The following is a 6181-nucleotide window of genomic DNA, read 5'->3' as shown; positions in this document are numbered from 1 at the left end:
GATCATTCAATCTCGCGCAGCAAATTGTCCGCGTCGGAAACTCATATCCGGGTACTTCCGGTCCCCCACCCGATGCTCGCCCGCCCCTACCCCCTCCATGACACTCCGATTGCAAACCTGATTTTAACAGAGAGGTAGTCGGTGAAGAGATGAACTACGAAATCGCATCCGGTACTACGTGAGCGCCCTCTACTTTTACGCCTCCATTCTCTATATTCATAAATGTGATCCCGGTGGGTGGGGAGGTGTACGATCACCTGTGTTACAAAATATCAGGGAGATTAATTGAAAATCGGTATGCCCTTGATTTTTTCTCCGACTGTCGAGATTGATAATTTCACTCGAATAAAATGGTTGTAAAATTTTATTATTTCTATTAATACAATGTAATTACGGCAAAAATAAATACGCGAACTAAATATTTTAAATATATAGCATCATCCAATATATAATATAAAAAATAATTCTTGATTCATTTAAAAACTAATTAAATTTATAAATAACTTATCTTATTGGTAATTTTGAATGATCACTAATATAGTAATAGTGATAAATAATTTTACCCATGCACAACATTATTAAATATTACGTTATGACAGTTAAATATCAAATTAGTACAGTAACAAATTCACAATATTTACATATATCATCAAAGTATAAAAATTTCAATTCGTATATTTTGATAAAATATTTATTTCAACTGTATATTAATTACAATTAATAAACTAATGCAGTAATGAAGATAATAATTGATAAATTAATAATATTATAATTGATCTAACGTATACATTCAAATTATTATATCTTATATTATAAATATGCTGTTTACATTCATTCATTATTATAAACAAAATGACATTTTATAGAGAATCTTTAGAATACTTTGAGAAAAGCTGATGATTTAACTTTCATTCTCTTAATAATGAGCATATAAAGCCCCTTAGTTCTTAAATGCATCTAGCAAGAACTGACGTAAATATCTGTCACTAAATTATCCTTGATTATTTACATTGGATATTTTGATGGACAATATTGAAAAAGAGAATATCCATATAATGTATTAAATTGAAATATTGGACATTGTGGAGATATTTTATTTAGGAATATTCTATTTAGTAATTCTACTTAATATTTCAATTTTTTTTTCAAAAGAATTTTATTTTATCATTTTTATAATATAATAATTTTTAATGAAAACATATATTTTCTTTTATATTTTCTTTTATTATTTCCATTATTATTCAGTACTTCTCGATGGATTGAAATCTTGCGATATCTCTTTCCAATAAAAATGTAATGAAAAGATGTATTATTATAATGTGTTAAAACTATATGATCGAAATCCAATCTATAGATGGAATAATATTTTAATAACATTTATTAATAAAATATTTTTGTTCTTTACAGCTTCTCTCCTATAAAATATCACATATCTAAACTTATATCTACTTAAATAACCATTAAGAGAAATTCTTTAAAAATTCTTAATTAAATGATTATAAAAACTTAATATTTATAGCGATGTTGAAAAAAAGAAAATCAAACATGAATATTAATATTTAAAAGTATTAAATCTTGACAATAAAGGACACTGGTAACTATATTTATTCGTTATAATTTAATCAAACAAAAAGTACGTATTTAGTGCTAAAGAATCGCGACAAGAAGCAAACGTCTTTGGCATACATTCCAAGAAGCAATTAAATCTTGCAGCATCGTTTAACGTAAATAGTTGTCCCATCTATACCTTTAGATTTTATCGTTTAGAGAAAACGAAAATCCACGTCCACTCATATATATAATATATATCAACGAATCTACACGCATTACTCAAACACCTGTTTGACTCTAAACATTCGACAACAGTACTGGCAATTAGAGCTCTTAGGAATCTTCACATAAACACATACGTACACTAATATGTAAGTGGAGTGAGCAAAGAACCAGCAAAAAGTCAAAAAACGTTCCACGTCATTGGAGTAAACGACGTACACATATCACGCCCTCACGCTCTCTCTCTTTCTCTCTCATCCACCCCACTCTCTCTCTCTCTCTCTCTCTTTCACTTAAAATCTCAATTATCGATTGGAACAAGTGACACTAGACTCCTATCATCCTGGTCCGGGGTTAGTGGCACTTACGGACGCAATGTTCATCTATATCATACACCGATACAATTTCTCACATGCACAAAATTAGTTCAGTCGAATTTTGTACAAATATCACGACGCCCGAGCAATTCCATTGCCGATGACACTTACGAGGCTCAAAATTCCCGGCTTGGTCTAAAGTCTTGTTCAGGGTCTCAGTCCAACATTACATAGTTCCGCACTGGCCTCTTTTGAAATATAAAAATAATAAAAATAGAATAGTCCAAAAATATTATATATTTATCATTTTTATATACATATAACAGATACTTATATAAATGTGGGTAATACTTATAGATCTAACCAAATCAATTAAAATTTTTTAAATTGCGAAATTATAATAAATTAATAAATAACTAATAAATAATGATTATAGACATTATAAATATAAATATACACATAAATAATTCTTATCAACATTGTAACTAATATTTATTATGTTCAAATATGCGCTGCCTTTTATTCTAAGTACAATCACTATTAACTGAAAGTAAGATGATAAATTTATAGATATTGTTTTATGAAAATAAAAAATGAAATTTTAATTTCTATTGTTAGAATAAGCATTCCATGTTATATTGTATAAAGAGAAAAATGATATATCGCTTTTATCTCCAACATAGTTGCAAATTCTGAGATAAAAATATTAAATTAACTTGTATTATAATTTCTTAAATTGTATCGTAATTTTTATACTGCAATTATGTACTATAGTTCTCACTATCAGTCTGTACCACTTATTCTCTGATACATGAAAGAACTCTATTCTGCTTTTCTGATGCAAATTTGAGTATTTGTCGATTGCTTTGTTTTCATTTTATTATTATTCTTATCGTATTATCATTTTAGCATATCATCATTTTGTATTTGTTTGAGATTCTTCATGGAATATACAAATTTATTATTTATTCGGATTTTAGATTTTTTGATAGTGTTATGTACTATAACAATTATTACATTATTATATAATATTGAACGTTATTTTGAATATTTTATAGAAATTTTTTCATGATTATACTCTTTTAAATAATGATAGAAGAAAATGAAATGCGTATATTTTGTTTATAGTAGGATACTAATAACAGTTTACAATCCAAAAATAATTAAAATAATTATCATAAATGATTAAATATTTGAGTATTTTCTTTATTACGACGTTCTTCTCTAGACTTCTGAGGAATTTCTATAATGATTATAAGAAAAGGTCAACCTAGGATACGAAAAAAAATTCAAAATATTGTAAATGTATAATATTATTTATTAAATGATAAATATATATTTATTGCTAATCAATGTATAAGAAAATTGTGCGATTAAAGAATAAAAAATAAGTAATATAACTTTTATAATTATAATGTTCTAAGTAAAATTAAATAAGAAATCTTGTTCAACAATTAATAAATAAAAGCTATTGAAATACCATTCTTATTTCTAATATAAAACTAAGTATTAGAAATGAATAGAATGTTTTTATATAATGAAATACAACAATGAAAAAATTTTAAAACTTGTGAACGAATACTTTATAAGACATAAGATTTCATTATACTTTATTTTATATTGACAACAGTCGGTTGACACGATATAAACTAATTAGGAACACTTTGAAAAAGATAAGTAATAGGTTACCTATTAATATGATCAATTCCAAGAATGTGTGACGTCAAAAACTTAACCAAATCAATCGACAGCGTTAATTTTCACTTTGAAGTACATAAATTTTGTATTTGCCTTTCCCCTCTCCTTTTAACCCCTTCTCCAGATCCCTACCTCTTTCTCACTTTATGCTCTTTTTCAATCCTTCCGTTTCAGTTGGCAAAAACTATACTGTTCGCAAATCGTTAGTTCACGTTAGTAATACCGGCAAGTCAGTTTGTACTACAGAAAAAACAAAATCATTAGTTTTATTCAATCGTATCTATCGTTCAAGTATCTATCGTTCTTGTAGTTTTAAAGAAAGTTTAAAAAGTTAGTGACACGTTTTTTACTATTAAAGAATAGAATTATTAAAATATTGTTTTGAATTTAATATTACCTTTTTAAATAAAAATTATTTATATATTATTTTTAAATAGCTGATAGCAAGAATATAATGTTATTTCACTGAAAAGTATATAATATAAAGCTTAAAAGAAATAATTTATATATGTTTGAAAATAAATTCATTAATATTTTTTAACTTAATAAGATAAATTAATATTAATAATAAATTATACTAGTTAAAATTAAAGTTTCTAAAAAAAATTGTATATATTTTAAATAAAAATGTAATGTTACAAAAATCTTTAAATTACTTATAATATTTTTAACGTATATTTATCTTAAAAATATATATCGATTCTGTTTATATTTGTAAATATAGTATACAACTTTTATAAAATTAATGTTTATAATATAGCATCAGTATAGCTATAAAATATATAATGGATGTATATGAATAGAGTAGGCTTGTTCTGAAGTTTTATTATAAGTGTGATAATAATTATTACTATTTATTACTATTTATTAATACAATTTATAATAAACTATACGTGAAATAATAGATATTAAAATTATTCAGAATTTTTTTAAATAACACGGTGCTCTTATTTTAAAACAAATAAATGCAATATTACTAATTAAAAATTATATATTAGCTGTTGTTAATTTTAAATGTTATTCATAATCATTGTACATATTTCATACGTAATTTGCTATTCAAAATATTGTTCAAAGTACTTTACTAATAATTATTGTTTCAATAAAATAATAGGAATAATCAATGTACTTATATGATATTACATATAAATTTTGTTTATTAAATCCCGAATTTTTTTCTAATAACGTGCTTCAGTTATGAATTTTTTAAAAATATCAATTATTAATTTTAAAGTTACACAACTAACATTGGGTCTATTAAAAATAGAAATTTAATTAAAAATTAAAAATAAAATATTCTATTTAAATAAAATTAATTTATGATGCTATTCAATTGCATTGCCATTTGCAATAAAATATAAGAGAACAAAAAAGAATTTTTTAGCAAGCGTATTAAGAAAGCATAGAAAAAGAGATTTCAGGTAAAATTCAAAATCACTACAGTACATATAAAATTTTGTCTAATTTTTCTCAAAAATTTATCATCGAATTTTTGTAGCTAACAGAGGATGCGAACGTGTTAAAGTTGAAGAATTTCAAGTGCTTGAAAAAAGTGAAAATAAACAAAAACGATCACTACCCGCTAGTAAAGTTTTAAAAATTGCACGAACTTTGCAACTGACTTCTCGATTTTCCAGTCATTTGAAATGCTAAACACACCTATTGCGTCGTAAGCCTACTAAATGTATAAATTTTCTACACTCATTACTAAAGTAATTGATAAAATAATTTAGTATTCTTTTAAATTGAATTTGTATTTATACACTGAATTTAGACTATATAAAAGAAAAAACATAGCCGTTAAAAACCAACGAGTGGATATACAATATTAACCATTAATTGGCATATAATACAAATTTAATACTGAGGTTTTTAAGTCTATTATACTTTCTTTAATCGATGTGTTCACTTAATGTATGAGTGGAATTATTTATTAGAAACTGATACAGAACTTGTTCTATAATAATATTTTATTAGATTAATTCAATCTATAAAATTATTTAAATGAAGAAGTTTTTGCATTGTATGTATCAATTTAAGACTCTTATAATATACATGAATTATTTTTATATCATTTTTATTCTTAATATATTATTATAATTCTAATTTTATGTCAGTTATAAATTATATAAATTGTTATAACTAAAATAATTTTTTTAATCTTTTTAATGCAACTTTTAAAAATTATTACCCTTGAATTATTGATAATCATTTAAATTATTTACTATTAAATTTTCTTATCTTTATTTTTAATATATTTTAAATTACTTGCTCAAATTAATTTACAAAATTTAATGAATTTTCTTTTTATTAATTATTTTTATCATCTAATATTTAATCTGACTTTTCAACATTACGAAAATTACAAAACTATACGAAATAACTAAAAACCG

The sequence above is a fragment of the Ceratosolen solmsi genome, unplaced genomic scaffold (genome assembly GCF_000503995.2).
Source record: "Ceratosolen solmsi marchali unplaced genomic scaffold, CerSol_1.0 scaffold10, whole genome shotgun sequence".
In the NCBI taxonomy this organism is placed as follows: Eukaryota; Metazoa; Arthropoda; class Insecta; order Hymenoptera; family Agaonidae; genus Ceratosolen; species Ceratosolen solmsi.
The sequence above is the reverse complement of the archived record's forward strand: the minus strand, read 5'-3'. Positions refer to the sequence as shown.